Source organism: Cherax quadricarinatus, chromosome 71 (genome assembly GCF_038502225.1).
Source record: "Cherax quadricarinatus isolate ZL_2023a chromosome 71, ASM3850222v1, whole genome shotgun sequence".
NCBI classification, from domain to species: domain Eukaryota; kingdom Metazoa; phylum Arthropoda; class Malacostraca; order Decapoda; family Parastacidae; genus Cherax; species Cherax quadricarinatus.
Window position 1 is genome coordinate 20,643,032 of NC_091362.1, and position 17,851 is coordinate 20,660,882.

Genomic DNA, 17,851 nt, shown 5'->3' on the forward strand with positions numbered 1-17,851 from the left:
ATAAAAAAATCGAGAAAAAACTAGCAGAATAAACTGTTTCGTGCAATAACAATGGTACCACAAACTCGCCGAAAAAATATTTGCGTTCGGCTACCAGAGCATCCAAAGGTTGCAACTGAGGGTGAACCCAGTGGAAATAGAAGGGCCCCAGTGGAAATAGAAGGGCCCCAGTGGAAATAGAAGGGCCCCAGTGGAAATAGAAGGGCCCCAGTGGAAATAGAAGGGCCCCAGTGGAAATAGAAGGGCCCCAGTGGAAATAGAAGGGCCCCAGTGAAAATAGAAGGGTCCCAGTGGAAATAGAAGGGACCCAGTGGAAATAGAAGGGTCCCAGTGGAAATAGAAGGGACCCAGTGGAAATAGGAGGGCCCCAGTGGAAATAGAAGGGCCCCAGTGGAAATAGGAGGGACCCAGTAGAAATAGAAGAGCCCCAGTGGAAATAGAAAGGTCCCAGTGGAAATAGAAGGGCCCCAGTGGAAATAGGAGGGCCCCAGTGGAAATAGGAGGGCCCCAGTGGAAATAGGAGGGCCCCAGTGGAAATAGGAGGGCCCCAGTGGAAATAGGAGGGCCCCAGTGGAAATATCACTTTGCACTATATATGATAATTATACGTATGTGTATCTGTACCTAAATAAACTTATTTACATTCAGCCAGTGACTAACAGGTCAACACCTCAATGAAATCGGACAAGTTCAGTACCACAGGTGAGAGTCAGGATTAAACGATGGCTCAGACCACAGAGTCCAGTGCTTATGCTAGACATCCTTAAACTTGGCCGCTAACTATGGGTATATTCCGAGGAAGGGGTTCGTAGGCCTAAGTGACACAAAGGGGTGCCCCTAAGATTGGTTGAAACAACAGGAGGGGGACGCACTAGACCTGGCTGAGACGAGGTTCGTGAATCTGACGTGGGCCCGGCAGCCACTCTGGCAGAGACACGCGGAAACACACAGCGCAAGTTACTTGGCCCAGGGGAGAGATGATTCACATTTTGACTTATTTCTGACCTCACACAGGGATCAAATAATAATAATAATAATTATATATATATATATATATATATATATATATATATATATATATATATATATATATATATATATATTATGTGTGCAAAAACCACAGGGGGAGTAGAATGATAGATCTTGGTCTTTCGTATTGCAATCAACACATCAGGAGCTTGCAAAATTCCAGAAAAGAGGAGGATGTCTAAGCAAATACGTTCCCAGAGGACCGTCTTCACTGGAGTGAGGAAAGGAGGCAGGAGGATACAGGAAGTGCCCACAGGCACAACAGTGCCCACCGCCAGAAGGGTGAATATTATAGCATTAGAAAAATCCCACAAGCAGGCAGCCTACCTGCCTGCCTGCCTGCCTGCTCCCTTGCCCATCAGCCTGTAACTATAACATCCGATACTGCGCACTAACTTTTATACGTTGTAGCTTGCTTTATGAGGCTGTGTTATGGAAGACATGACACTGTAAGGGCGCATCTTCTAAGAGTGACTGGCAAGAGAGTGCACAGCCAGAAAGTGCCTAACCAGAGAGTGCGTGGCCGGAAAGTGCCGTGCATCGTAAGAGTATTTCCTGAGTGCATCGTCAGAGTGTATCATCATCATACATACTGAAGAGGCTTTTACCACGTGACAACATATCATTTAAAACTACCGCTATGTTGACGTGTCTGTGTAACACTGCACATGTTGTCACGTCGTTAGTCTTCCCATTCTGCAGCTTATTGGTTTGTAAAACCATTTTTAACAACACTCAGAGAGCTATACGAACTACAACACAGCGCTACACGAACTACAACACAACGCTACACGAACTACAACACAACGCTACACGAACTACAACACAGCGCTACACGAACTACAACACAACGCTACACGAACTACAACACAACGCTACACGAACTACAACACAGCGCTACACGAACTACAACACAACGCTACACGAACTACAACACAACGCTACACGAACTACAACACAGCGCTACACGAACTACAACACAGCGCTACACGAACTACAACACAACGCTACACGAACTACAACACAACGCTACACGAACTACAACACAGCGCTACACGAACTACAACACAGCGCTACACGAACTACAACACAACACAGCGCTACACGAACTACAACACAACACAGCGCTACACGAACTACAACACAACACAGCGCTACACGAACTACAACACAACACAGCGCTACACGAACTACAACACAACACACAACGCTACACGAACTACAACACAACACAGCGCTACACGAACAACACAACACAGCGCTACACGAACTACAACACAACACAGCGCTACACGAACTACAACACAACACAGCGCTACACGAACTAAAACACAACACACAGAGCTACACGAACTACAACACAACACAACGCTACACGAACTACAACACAACGCTACACGAACTACAACACAACGCTACACGAACTACAACACAGCGCTACACGAACTACAACACAGCGCTACACGAACTACAACACAACACAGCGCTACACGAACTACAACACAACACAGCGCTACACGAACTACAACACAACACAGCGCTACACGAACTACAACACAACGCAGCGCTACACGAACTACAACACAACACACAACGCTACACGAACTACAACACAACACAGCGCTACACGAACAACACAACACAGCGCTACACGAACTACAACACAACACAGCGCTACACGAACTACAACACAACACAGCGCTACACGAACTACAACACAACACACAGAGCTACACGAACTACAACACAACACAACGCTACACGAACTACAACACAACACAACGCTACACGAACTACAACACAACACCCAGCGCTACACGAACTACAACACAACACACAGCGCTACACGAACTACAACACAACACACAGCGCTACACGAACTACAACACAACACAACGCTACACGAACTACAACACAACACAACGCTACACGAACTACAACACAACACACAGCGCTACACGAACTACAACACAACACAGCGCTACACGAACTACAACACAGCACACAAGGCTACACGAACTACAACACAACACAGCGCTACACGAACTACAACACAACACAGCGCTACACGAACTACAACACAGCACACAAGGCTACACGAACTACAACACAACACAGCGCTACACGAACTACAACACAGCACACAAGGCTACACGAACTACAACACAACACAGCGCTACACGAACTACAACACAGCACACAACGCTACACGAACTACAACACAGCACACAACGCTACACGAACTACAACACAACACAGCGCTACACGAACTACAACACAACACAGCGCTACACGAACTACAACACAGCACACAAGGCTACACGAACTACAACACAACACAGCGCTACACGAACTACAACACAACACAGCGCTACACGAACTACAACACAGCACACAACGCTACACGAACTACAACACAACACAGCGCTACACGAACTACAACACAGCACACAACGCTACACGAACTACAACACAACACAGCGCTACACGAACTACAACACAACACACAGCGCTATACGAACTACAACACAACACAGCGCTATACGAACTACAACACAACACAGCGCTACACGAACTACAACACAACACAGCGCTACACGAACTACAACACAACACAACGCTACACGAACTACAACACAACACAACGCTACACGAACTACAACACAACACAACGCTACACGAACTACAACACAACACAACGCTACACGAACTACAACACAACACCCAGCGCTACACGAACTACAACACAACACCCAGCGCTACACGAACTACAACACAACACAACGCTACACGAACTACAACACAACACAACGCTACACGAACTACAACACAACACAACGCTACACGAACTACAACACAACACAGCGCTACACGAACTACAACACAACACACAAGGCTACACGAACTACAACACAACACCCAGCGCTACACGAACTACAACACAACACCCAGCGCTACACGAACTACAACACAACACAACGCTACACGAACTACAACACAACACAACGCTACACGAACTACAACACAACACACAACGCTACACGAACTACAACACAACGCTACACGAACTACAACACAACACCCAGCGCTACACGAACTACAACACAACACAACGCTACACGAACTACAACACAACACAACGCTACACGAACTACAACACAACACAACGCTACACGAACTACAACACAACACAACGCTACACGAACTACAACACAACACACAACGCTACACGAACTACAACACAACGCTACACGAACTACAACACAACACAACGCTACACGAACTACAACACAACACCCAGCGCTACACGAACTACAACACAACACAACGCTACACTAACTACAACACAACACCCAGCGCTACACGAACTACAACACAACACACAACGCTACACGAACTACAACACAACACAGCGCTACACGAACTACAACACAACACAGCGCTACACGAACTACAACACAACACAGCGCTACACGAACTACAACACAACACAGCGTTACACGAACTACAACACAACACAGCGCTACACGAACTACAACACAACACACAGCGTTACACGAACTACAACACAACACAGCGCTACACGAACTACAACACAACACAGCGCTACACGAACTACAACACAACACAACGCTACACGAACTACAACACAACACAGCGCTACACGAACTACAACACAACACACAGCGTTACACGAACTACAACACAACACAGCGCTACACGAACTACAACACAACACACAGCGTTACACGAACTACAACACATCACAGCGCTACACGAACTACAACACAACACACAGCGTTACACGAACTACAACACAACACAGCGCTACACGAACTACAACACAACACAGCGCTGCACGAACTACGACACAACACAACGCTACACGAACTACAACACAACACAGCGCTACACGAACTACAACACAACACACAGCGTTACACGAACTACAACACAACACAGCGCTACACGAACTACAACACAACACACAGCGTTACACGAACTACAACACAACACAGCGCTACACGAACTACAACACAACACAACGCTACACGAACTACAACACAACACAGCGCTACACGAACTACAACACAACACAGCGCTACACGAACTACAACACAGCGCTACACGAACTACAACACAACGTAGTTACATAAATTCTCTAACACTCGTCTACTCGTGGGTACATGAGCAATCTGTGCTGTTACGTCTAAGAAAAGGTTAGCTTAGGATAGCACAGGTAAGCTTAGCTTACGGTACCTTACACTAGCTTTGATTCGTTTTATTTAGGCTCGACTAGGTTAGATTACGTTACATTACGATATGCTAGATAACATTACGCTAGGTGAGATAAACCTGGGTTATTTTAAATTGTTAGATATGGTTAGGCTAGATTAGGTTCTGTACCTCCACATTCTCTGACGATAACGGTAACTGATAATTTACGTAGTGTTAGTGCAAATAACTGCAATAACTACAATAAGACCTATATGAGGGTTTTGTGTGTGTGGTTCCAGTCATTGTATTGTGCCTTTTATTTTTCGCCTGCCGGGTAAACACGATATATACTGAACATTAAAATGGTATCAAATACCGACAGGTTGTTAGGTAAGACACATATGCAACAGTTAGGTATCTTTATTATGAAACGTTTCGCCTACACAGTAGGCTTCTATCAACTTTTCTGTACTTGACTGAAGAAGCCTACTGTGTAGGCGAAACGTTTCATAATAAAGATACCTAACTGTTGCATATGTGTCTTACCTAACAACGATATATACTGTCTTGGCTACATGTGTTGTGAAGCAAGCCGCCATCACGACGATGTATCTTCATACCCTATTATCAGGTAAAATAGTAAGGTTAAGCATGTGGGGATGAGGCGAGTGTTAAACCACTGTCAGCTGAGAAGAGTTATGCTACCAGAGCCCTGTCGAAGGGGCGTGTGTGTGTGTGGAACGCTCTCTCGCTGCCTGCCAGTGGACGCATTTTAAAGTATAATGATTGATCGGTGGGACTGAGTGCCTCTGAGGGCATAAGGTACACTAGGAGGAGGACGAGGGATAACGAAGCGGAATGGATGTGTTAACAGAATACGGAGACGGAAGAGTGGAGGACATAAAACTTGTGGAGAGTGGGAAGGGTGCTGAGATAAGAAGCCCGGCAAAGGTGAGAACGAACCGGAAGAGATAAGAAACGACACTGGGACTAGGAAAGGAGTAAGAGGTGATATGTGAAGAGGGCGAGGGAGAAGCCGAGATGGCAGGAGTAAACGGTGATACTATGTTGACGAGGCGAACAACCGACCAGGCAGCTTTAGCCTGGCCTCTGGCTGCGCCTTGTATAACACCCCCTCCCACCACACGAAGTAGCAGAGGCCAGCGGGGAACATGAAACTTGATTCAAAATTGAAAACGAGACGAAGTTTAGCTCAGTTCTGGATAATTTATCAAGAAACTAGTGATCGAGGCAACGCCCAGTCTCCTGTTCCAGAGTATATGGGTTAGATGTAAACTGTCGCAGCCTTTCTAGTGTGACACGTAAGACAGTAAAGCTTTAGGGACGCTGGAGAAAAAACTGGGTCAGAGGGACGCTGGAGTAGACTACTGGGGTAGAGGGACGTCAAGGTAGAGACTACCGGGTTAGAAGGACGCCAGGGTAGAGACTACTGGGACAGGAGGAGGCTGGGGCAAAGGCTGGGTACAGAAGGGCATTGGAAACACATACAAGAGACATAAGAATTGTATCATTATCATAGATGGAAGCTATAATTATTTCATCAGTGGAAGTAAACAGTGTACCTCTCACAAAGAAGACATAAACGTTGCAGAAGCAGCTTTTACTGAAACAACGTTTCGCTCCGTATACAGCATTTATCAAGTCATGATAAAGTTCTCAATACAGAGAACCTCCGTCCCCACAGCACCTTATTTTGTAGCCTGAGATTATTCTTTGCTTAAGCAACGCAAAAGAAACAGATGTCAATGGCTTTAAAACCAGTGGGGGGGGAAAGTAGCATCCGCCAAAGTAGATACAGCCAACAGACATATAAAATAGCACATTCAATACAAGGTAAAAAAAAATCATAACACGGTGTTCCTTTAAAATCGAAGATTCATCTTAGGAACATCTAGGAAGAGCCTCGACACAACTCCATAGCTATGAATGGCTTATGACATCATTGAAAAGGCTCGGAACGGATCATGACATCACTGAAAAGGCTCTGAACGGATCATGACATCACTGAAAAGGCTCGGAACGGTTCATGACATCACTGAAAGGGCTCCGAACGGCTCATGACATTACTAAAAAGGCTCCGAACGGCTCATGACATCACTGAAAAGGCTCTGAACGGCTCATGTCATCTCTGGAAGAGGTAGGAATGGCTTGGTTCACTCGGTAAGCCGGCTGGGGTCGACAGAGCAGAGCGCTAGTGTGAACCACTACCTTGAGCCGAGTAGGTGACCCAGTAATCCCGGTGAGAAGTTACATGACTCGACACTCCTGTGCAGAAGAGAGCGAGAGCTAGAAAGACCCGAGACAAAACTAATTACCTATTAAAGAAATGTGATTTAACTTGAAATATTGCGGGAACTGGAGATGTCCTCTTTGAAAGACGAAAGGGAGAGGTGATTACCGAGAAAGGTAAAAAGAAGAAAAAGATTTCTTTGTATCAGCAGTACGGGGGAACAGAAAGCCACAATTTGTGAAAGAACAGATGCAGAAACTACACCGAAATGTTTTAATTGGTTTGTGGGTGACAGCTGAAGTAGGATCCAAGAGGATGTTCAGTGTTCACCACAAGTACTGGAAACTTTGAACATTTATACGCACTTTTGTTGTAGGTACACACACACACACACACACACACACACACACACACACACACTGTTTTATAGTCTGTGGGGGATATACAATAACAGTATCTATAAAAACGAACATAGGGAGATTTACTGACGTGTGTAGGAGAGTAGGTGAGACACACCAGCTGAGAGAAGAAGCAAGGGTGAGACACACCAGCTGAGAGAAGAAGCAAGGGTGAGACACACCAGCTGAGATAAGAAGCAAGGGTGAGACACACCAGCTGAAGGAAGAAACAAGGGTGAGACACACCAGCTGAAGGAAGAAGCAAGGGTGAGAGACGCCATCTGAGTAAGGGAGAGTGGAGACACAAAGCTTTTATTAATATCAACATATCCCTATGTATAGAGCTTCTTTCAAGTCTCTAAACTTTATTAAAACTCTGCACAGAGTCAAACGAAATCTAATTAAAAGCTTGCACTACATGTCTTTACGCTGAGCGACACATACACTCAGACACCTCTCTCTCTCTCTCTCTCTCTCTCTCTCTCTCTCTCTCTCTCTCTCTCTCTCTGTATATACACAGATTACATTTAATCCTAATTTAGGTATTAACACATTCTTGACAGGCGAAAAGGGGTTACATGCAGCCTTAATGACCCTCGCGTAGCACGATTTGTTTGCAATCGTGTGGATATTTCTTGAGTCATGACGACGGCTTTGAGGGGACTTGAGCTAGAGTTTGTCACGGCACGCTGGCGGGAGATTCATCTGTAAAAATTTGCATTTGTGGTCACAACGGTGGCCTATGGTAACCTTCCTATGGTGCATAAATGTACCTAAATGGATGAATCTTATGGTAACCAGCTGGCCCGGTGGCTAGCGCGTTGGTTTGGAATTTAACAACTCGCCGCGAGTTCTGTACCCACCTGTACCATGGTTTGTTTGCTAGTGTTACTGCCTCACCTGTGGTAGTGGAAGCCTTCCAGCAGGGTTCTTGGTTCTAGGAACTGGGGTACTTTCTTTTTCATCGGATCAAATTTTGGATTACCGCTGTAATCCTAACTTTATCTATCCTGGCCTAGCCTAGTCTAAACTAGCCCAATCTGTCCTCTCGTACTTAACCTAACCTAGCTTAACTAATCTGAAAATGACTAATCTAACCTAACCTAGCCTATTTTATCCTAGACTAGCCTAACTTAGCCTAACCACTGGGCTACGTCACTCCCTGCACCTGGGATTCATCACCATTTCCGCCTTTTAGTGTACGTTAAAAATGCGACGCGACTGGAAGCACAGCCGGTAGTAACAACAGCCGGCAGTAACAACAGCCGGCAGTAACAACAGCCGGCAGTAACAACAGCCGGCAGTAACAATACCCGGCAGTAACAATACTCGGCAGTGACAACACCCGGCAGTAACAACAGCCGGCAGTAACAACAGCCGGCAGCGACAACAAGCAGTAACAACACCCGGCAGCAACAACAAGCAATAACAACAGCCGGCAGTAACAACGGCCGGCAGCAACAACAAGCAGTAACAACACCCGGCAGCAACAACAAGCAATGACAACAGCCGGCAGTAACAGCCGGCAGTAACAACAAGCAGTAACAACACCCGGCTGCAACAACAAGCAATAACAGCCGGCAGTAACAACAGCCGGCAGCAACAACAAGCAGTAACAACAGCCGGCAGCAACAACAAGCAGTAACAGCCGGCAGCAACAACAAGCAGTAACAACAGCCGGCAGCAACAACAAGCAGTAACAGCCGGCAGCAACAACAAGCAGTAACAACAGCCGGCAGCAACAACAAGCAGTAACAACAGCCGGCAGCAACAACAAGCAGTAACAACAGCCGGCAGTAACAACAGCCGGCAGCAACAACAAGCAGTAACAACAGCCGGCAGCAACAACAAGCAGTAACAACAGCCGGCAGCAACAACAAGCAGTAACAACAGCCGGCAGCAACAACAAGCAGTAACAACAGCCGGCAGCAACAACAAGCAGTAACAGCCGGCAGCAACAACAAGCAGTAACAACAGCCGGCAGTAACAACAAGCAGTAACAACAGCCGGCAGCAACAACAAGCAGTAACAACAGCTGGCAGCAACAACAAGCAGTAACAACAGCCGGCAGCAACAACAAGCAGTAACAACAGCCGGCAGCAACAACAAGCAGTAACAGCCGGCAGCAACAACAAGCAGTAACAACAGCCGGCAGTAACAACAAGCAGTAACAACAGCCGGCAGCAACAACAAGCAGTAACAACAGCTGGCAGCAACAACAAGCAGTAACAACAGCCGGCAGCAACAACAAGCAGTAACAACAGCCGGCAGCAACAACAAGCAGTAACAACAGCCGGCAGCAACAACAAGCAGTAACAACAGCCGGCAGCAACAACAAGCAGTAACAGCCGGCAGCAACAACAAGCAGTAACAGCCGGCAGCAACAACAAGCAGTAACAGCCGGCAGTAACAACAAGCAGTAACAACAGCCGGCAGTAACAACAAGCAGTAACAACAGCCGGCAGCAACAACAAGCAGTAACAACAGCCGGCAGCAACAACAAGCAGTAACAACAGCCGGCAGCAACAACAAGCAGTAACAACAGCCGGCAGCAACAACAAGCAGTAACAACACCCGGCAGCAACAACAAGCAATAACAACAGCCGGCAGTAACAACAGCCGGCAGCAACAACAAGCAGTAACAACACCCGGCAGCAACAACAAGCAATAACAACAGCCGGCAGTAACAGCCGGCAGTAACAACAAGCAGTAACAACACCCGGCTGCAACAACAAGCAATAACAACAGCCGGCAGTAACAACAGCCGGCAGCAACAACAAGCAGTAACAACAGCCGGCAGCAACAACAAGCAGTAACAACAGCCGGCAGCAACAACAAGCAGTAACAACAGCCGGCAGCAACAACAAGCAGTAACAACAGCCGGCAGCAACAACAAGCAGTAACAACAGCCGGCAGCAACAACAAGCAGTAACAACAGCCGGCAGCAACAACAAGCAGTAACAACAGCCGGCAGCAACAACAAGCAGTAACAACAGCCGGCAGTAACAACAGCCGGCAGCAACAACAAGCAGTAACAACAGCAAGCAGTAACAACAGCCGGCAGCAACAACAAGCAGTAACAACAGCCGGCAGCAACAACAAGCAGTAACAGCCGGCAGCAACAACAAGCAGTAACAACAGCCGGCAGTAACAACAAGCAGTAACAACAGCCGGCAGCAACAACAAGCAGTAACAACAGCTGGCAGCAACAACAAGCAGTAACAACAGCCGGCAGCAACAACAAGCAGTAACAACAGCCGGCAGCAACAACAAGCAGTAACAACAGCCGGCAGCAACAACAAGCAGTAACAGCCGGCAGCAACAACAAGCAGTAACAACAGCCGGCAGTAACAACAAGCAGTAACAACAGCCGGCAGCAACAACAAGCAGTAACAACAGCCGGCAGCAACAACAAGCAGTAACAACAGCCGGCAGCAACAACAAGCAGTAACAACAGCCGGCAGCAACAACAAGCAGTAACAACAGCCGGCAGCAACAACAAGCAGTAACAACAGCCGGCAGCAACAACAAGCAGTAACAACAGCCGGCAGTAACAACAAGCAGTAACAACAGCCGGCAGTAACAACAAGCAGTAACAACAGCCGGCAGTAACAACAAGCAGTAACAACAGCCGGCAGTAACAACAAGCAGTAACAACAGCCGGCAGCAACAACAAGCAGTAACAACAGCCGGCAGTAACAACAAGCAGTAACAACAAGCAGTAACAACAGCCGGCAGTAACAACAAGCAGTAACAACAGCCGGCAGTAACAACAAGCAGTAACAATAGCCGGCAGTAACAAGCAGTAACAACAGCCGGCAGTAACAACAAGCAGTAACAACAGCCGGCAGTAACAAGCAGTAACAGCCGGCAGTAACAACAAGCAGTGACAACAGCCGGCAGCAACAACAAGCAGTAACAACAGCCGGCAGTAACAACAGCCGGCAGCAACAACAAGCAGTAACAACAGCCGGCTTACTAGACCAAGATAGCGACACAGCTCTTTTTACACTATTTACGGACATAATTATAAAAGTGTACTTTAACACAAGGATATATCCGATAATGAACCATACACCAAAAAGTATATATCTCTGTGTATATACACAGAATTTAATCGCTGAACATTGTCAAGCAGCCTTGATGACTAACGTAGACGACAGGCTTTAAACCCCCGTTAACCAACTGTAAAGGAACATTGAGGAACAAGGTCTTTATTGGGACGACGTTTTGCTCTGTGTAGGGAGAAACTTTGCTGTGCATCGGGTTCCTTTTTTTCACTGCTGTCTACAGACATTTGCATCATTCCCAGGTAAGCAGTGTCCCTACACGACGTTGTGTGTGTGTGTGTGTGTGTGTGAATTATACTACCCACATGCAAGACCAACATTTATCTATTATATTACCATTATCGCGAAATCTCTTCGTTATTTCTATGCGCACGCTCCGACATCACCGCCTCCAGCCTCCTCCTCCTCGCTGCAACGTTGAAAATCCATGATTCACAACCATATAACAGTGTTGGTACCACTATACTCTGGTGTATTCCCCATTTTGTCTCCACAGATGCCTCATTGCACCATTTACTATTTATCCTGGTTAATTCACCTCGTTTATGAAGACAGTAAACACTGAGTGACCCGAATTGGGTGCCTGATGCTGGTGATGGGCTCTTATCCCAAGTAATGGGAGCTACCTTTCTGTCCCCTTGGATCAAATATTATTACTTCTCATTACCCCCATCCCCCATCCTTCAGTGTACTGAATGACTCGGCACTTTCAACACTTCCCAGGAATATAAAAAACAGTGAATAACAGTACTTACATATATATATATATATATATATATATATATATATAATATATATATGTATGTCGTGCCGAATATGTAAAACTGGTCAATTAGCAAGAAATCATTTAAAATTAAGTCATTTCTAAAATTATCTCTTATACGTTTAAAGATATATTTTTTTCATTAATGTTGATGTAAAAATTTTTAATTTTGCACCAAAAGGAACTTAGAAAACTTACCTAACCTTATTATAACAAGCACAATTTATTTTAGCCTAACCCAACTAAAAATATTTTTTATTTGTTTACAATAATTTAATACTAAACAAACACAGTGAAATATATTTTTTTCGTTAGGTTCAGAAAGATTTTGGCTAAGTTATTGCATACACAAATTTTTACTTGTCCTATATGGCAAGATGAGCGTTGCTATTTAAGCAAAGATCGCAAGTTCTGCCTATTCGGCACGACATATATATATATATATATATATATATATATATATATATATATATATATATATATATATATATATATGTGTGTGTGTGTGTGTAGAGAGAGAATGGAGCGAAACAGAGTGACTTCAAGAGTGTATCAGTCTGTAGTGGAAGGAAGGCGGGGTAGGGGTCGGCCTAGGAAAGGTTGAATGGAGGGAGTAAAGGAGGTTTTGTGTGCGAGGGGCTTGGACTTCCAGCAGGCATGCGTGAGTGTGTTTGATAGGAGTGAATGGAGACAAATGGTTTTTAATACTTGACGTGCTGTTGGAGTGTGAGCAAAGTAACATTTATGAAGGGGTTCAGGGAAACCGGCAGGCCGGACTTGAGTCCTGGAGATGGGAAGTACAGTGCCTGCACTCTGAAGGAGGGGTGTTAATGTTGCAGTTTAAAAACTGTAGTGTAAAGCACCCTTCTGGCAAGACAGTGATGGAGTGAATGATGGTGAAAGTTTTTCTTTTTCGGGCCACCCTGCCTTGGTGGGAATCGGCCAGTGTGATAATAAAATTATATATATATATATATATATATATATATATATATATATATATATATCTTCTTCTTCTTTCAACGTACCAGCCGTATCCCACTGAGGTGGGGTGGCCCAAAAGAAAAAACTGAAGTTTCTCCTTTTAAATTTAGTAATATATACAGGAGAAGGGGTTACTAGCCCCTTGCTCCCGGCATTTTAGTCGCCTCTTACAACACGCATGGCTTACAGAGGAAGAATTCTGTTCCACTTCCCCATGGAGATAAGAGGAAATAAACAAGAACAAGAATTAGAAAGAAAATAGAAGAAAACCCAGAGGGGTGTGTATATATATGCTTGTACATGTATGTGTAGTGTGACCTAAGTGTAAGTAGAAGTAGCAAGACTTACCTGTAATCTTGCATATTTATGAGACAGACAAAAGACACCAGCAATCCTACCATCAATATATATATATATATATATATATATATATATATATATATATATATATATATATATATATATATATATATATATATATACATGTATATACATAATATTGTGTGTGTATGTACTGCTTTTGTTTCTGCTTTTGCTTTAGCAAGTCCTTGGTAAACGTTTGAAAAACAAACATTTTTGTAATTGAAGGAAGGAGGGAGGGAAGTACAAGCAGAAAAAGAGGGTAATGGAAAATGAAGGAGGAAGGATGGGGACAAGGATAGGGGGGAAAGAGAGAGGGGGGAGGGGGAGGGTTTTGGGAAGGAAGGAGATAGCGAACAAACTGGAAGATCTCTGCTCAAAGTTCTCGTACGTAAGTTCATCATCTCCCTCACAGAGCTCTACATAAAGCAACAATTAACATGATTTACTGAAGAGCTGAGATCAGAAGCTCTTGCAAAAGAATACTTCCATTAGTCTCCTCTCTCTCTCTCTCTCTCTCTCTCTCTCTCTCTCTCTCTCTCTCTCTCTCTCTCTTTCACCTTTGACATTAAAGGCAGCATAGAGCAGCGCTCACCATAACGTCAATACGAGCTGAGGAACGTAGCGGCCGCAGACAGCCTGCCTTCACGATTCTCAGTCTTCCTCACATACGCAGACTTCACTCACGATAGCTGATATCTTTTTTTACGTGTAAGATGATGATGGTTGCGGGAGGGGGGGCGTCGCGCAGTCAAAAATCGATTAGTCAAATTCGCTTTTGGGAAACACACACTCAAAAAAAAAGGCATGCTCGCTAGTGCGCACTCACATGCGCATAAACACACACACACACGCGCGCACACGCACGCATACTCACCCACTCGCACATATAAACACACGTATGCACAAATTTACACACACACACATACACATGATAACTACATAAAAAATACTGGGAGGAATTGACAAGATGGGCAGAGATAGGATGTTCCAGAGATGGGAAACAACAACAAGAGGTCACAATTGGAAGTTGAAGACTCGGATGAGTCAAAGGGATGCTAGGAAGTATTTCTTCAGTCATAGAGTTGTCAGGCAGTGGAATAGCCTAGAAAGTGGCGTATTGGAGGCAGGAACCATACATAGTTTTAAGATGAGGTATGATAAAGCTCATGGAGCAGGGAGAGAGAAGACTTAGTAGCAAACAGTGAAGAGGCGGAACCAGGAGCTATGACTCGACCCCTGCAATCACAAATAGGCGAGTATACACACGTACGGATATAAATTCTTACAGTTTGTAAGGCTAAAGATTATTAGTCGTAATGAACAATAATTTAGTTTCTTGATATACCTCAATTATCGACGTAGTAATAACGACGTGATGTGATTCCCATGAGAGTGAGAACAACTTGTAACAAGTGAACAAACGTTGCAATAACCGCGTACTTCTGACCTTGACGGTCGTGACTCCCGGGGACGATGTGTGTGCGCTCTCTCTCTCTCTCTCTCTCTCTCTCTCTCTCTCTCTCTCTCTCTCTCTCTCTCTGAGTGGTATCCATTAAGAGAATCAAACACCTTCAAATCCCACTCATTCTGGTGTTCAAATCGATAGTATTGACTGATGTAGCACCGGGTATAGTTGTAGCGTGATGGTCTTCCCTCGCTACCCTGGTAGTCCCAGTACCAGCTCGTGTGATCTAATTTTTTGATGGTACATAAACGTGTACAGAATTTAAGACGTAGTTGAAGGGGAAGGGGGTTAGAGAGCTGGAACCCTCTTCATAAAGTGTAAATACAGTGGACAGAAAAATGGAATTCTCTTGATTAAACGTAGATGTAACATTGAAATGTAATTATCTTCATTAAGCGTAAATATACCAGATAAGGAACTGGAACTCTGATAAAACGTAAACACAACACACGGGACTGGAACTCTCTTGATAAGACGTAGATACAAAAGACAGGAAGCTGGAACTCTTAGTATATATGGCTATGTAAACACCAGCATTTGCATCACTCCCTCACGAACTTCACAATGCTTGCAATTGTTTGCTAAATATTCTTGTAGCAGTATCTAATGCAACTCAGACATGGCTGGAGTTTTTGACTGCATCCATTCTTGTAAATTCGTTGCGTGCGCGCACACACATTCTATCGTGTGTATTCATTCTATTTTATGAGACACGCTAGACCTCTCTGGGCCACTCAGCACAAGGGATCTTGGAGGCTCGATCCTCCGTTCAACAACAGCGACACGGACACACTACCGTTTTGATCTGGCCTGTTTTGCACTGAGCACTCCAAAGGATCACAAGAAGCACTACATATCCACCTCCCACAGCTGCCCCCACACCACTGCATGTACCACACGATTGGGTCGTTTACCTTGTTTCGTACCAAACTTTCTATCTCAAAGAGAAAAAAACGTGAATGGGAAAAAATTGTTTTACTTACAGCGTAATGTCCTTGCAGGAGTTAGATAGCACCACAGCCTCCGTCACCACCACCCCCACCACAGCAGCTACACTACAGTCGCTACCGCAGTTAAATACAGAAGAGAGGAGAAATGCGAGCCAGAGCGAGGGAGACACGGAGCTAACAACACGCCTGCCTCCCAGACCGTCCAAGTAGCCACTCTATTCGACCTTACTGGGTCATAGAGAGCAGTGGTGGGGGCGAACTAGCGCAGGCGCTGCAGGAGGCATGGAGGGAGCGAGTCGTGGGGGGCGCTGGGCCCTCACCGAAGCAGGCGCTGCTGGGGAAAGAGGGTTGGGTGGCCGGTCTGTTGTTTATTGGGGAAGCGTGTAGGGTTATGAATATTTCTGTTGTGGTGGAGACAAGATGAATAACGTCAGATTTGCAGGAAGCTGCGTTGGTAGCCACGGCAACACGCATTCCTGGGTAATGTTTGGTTTATGAATGGAGTGTTAAGGCAATCTCCAGTAGGTCAGCGGATACTTCGCCAGAAAACGGGTCATCTAATTACGACCCGTGTCAGGAGACAATATGTCTCCTGACGTAAAAAATACATCCGCCGCCGCCGCCGCCGTCGCCACCACCACCACAGCCGCCTCCACCGGAAAGGCTACACGCTCAAAGTCGTACTTCATTCATGAAAACTCTGTGGGTGGTGTTGTTGTTGTGGCTGTATTGAGCCTTCGTGCATTAGTGGGAGTTGGAGTGGGTGTGTGAAGGTTAGCGTGGGTGTAAAGGTTAGCGTAGGTGTGTGAGTTTCCGTGGGTGAGTGCTACCCACGATTCTGGCTACGAGACGAGTGGGTCGAACACTACAGCTAACATTAGCAACTCATGGGCTCGCCACTTAGTTGAATATGGGCTGCGCTTTTCCGTAGATTTATATCGCTGCCGAAGACCTTACAAAAGCAACTTATTATATCCCCCTACTGATGTAACCTCTTAGATGTCCTAGTGAATGAGACTCGATCTTAACCCCAAGACAAACGAGGTACTTTGCTGATTTTATATTTATACATGTTTATACAGAGATCATGAACTTACGATATCAGTTTCAGATGAACGATTTTTTTATTTAATGTGTTTAGCTATGATAGTTAAATATCTAGGAAATAAATAGATAGATTGCGTTAATTTGGACACTAATAAATGTAGGGTATATTAAAATTAAAGAATTGCAGTCGATAAAAGAATATTTTGTATTGAAACATACGAATATTGTTATTTGTGTTGAGAGATACACTAGTGTTGCGCGAGGCCCCCCTGATCTACTGCCACGCCCCCAGTTGCAACACCTGCTGCCACGC

General features: G+C 45.2%; 2 protein-coding genes across 5 annotated transcripts in view; one reads left to right on the forward strand and one right to left on the reverse strand.

Annotated features, from left to right (window-relative positions):
* Positions 1-16,709, reverse strand: part of Gbs-76A (Glycogen binding subunit 76A) — a 579,812-nt gene extending 563,103 nt beyond the window's left edge. For both annotated transcript variants that reach the window (XR_011394007.1, XM_053793523.2), the window contains exon 1: positions 16,525-16,709. The gene's annotated coding sequence lies outside the window, so the exon portion shown is untranslated. The remainder of the gene's footprint in view (positions 1-16,524) is intronic.
* LOC128700369 (ATP-dependent RNA helicase DDX24) overlaps positions 1-17,851 on the forward strand; it is a 180,549-nt gene that overhangs the window by 30,643 nt on the left and 132,055 nt on the right. The gene's annotated exons all lie outside the window — the stretch shown is intronic.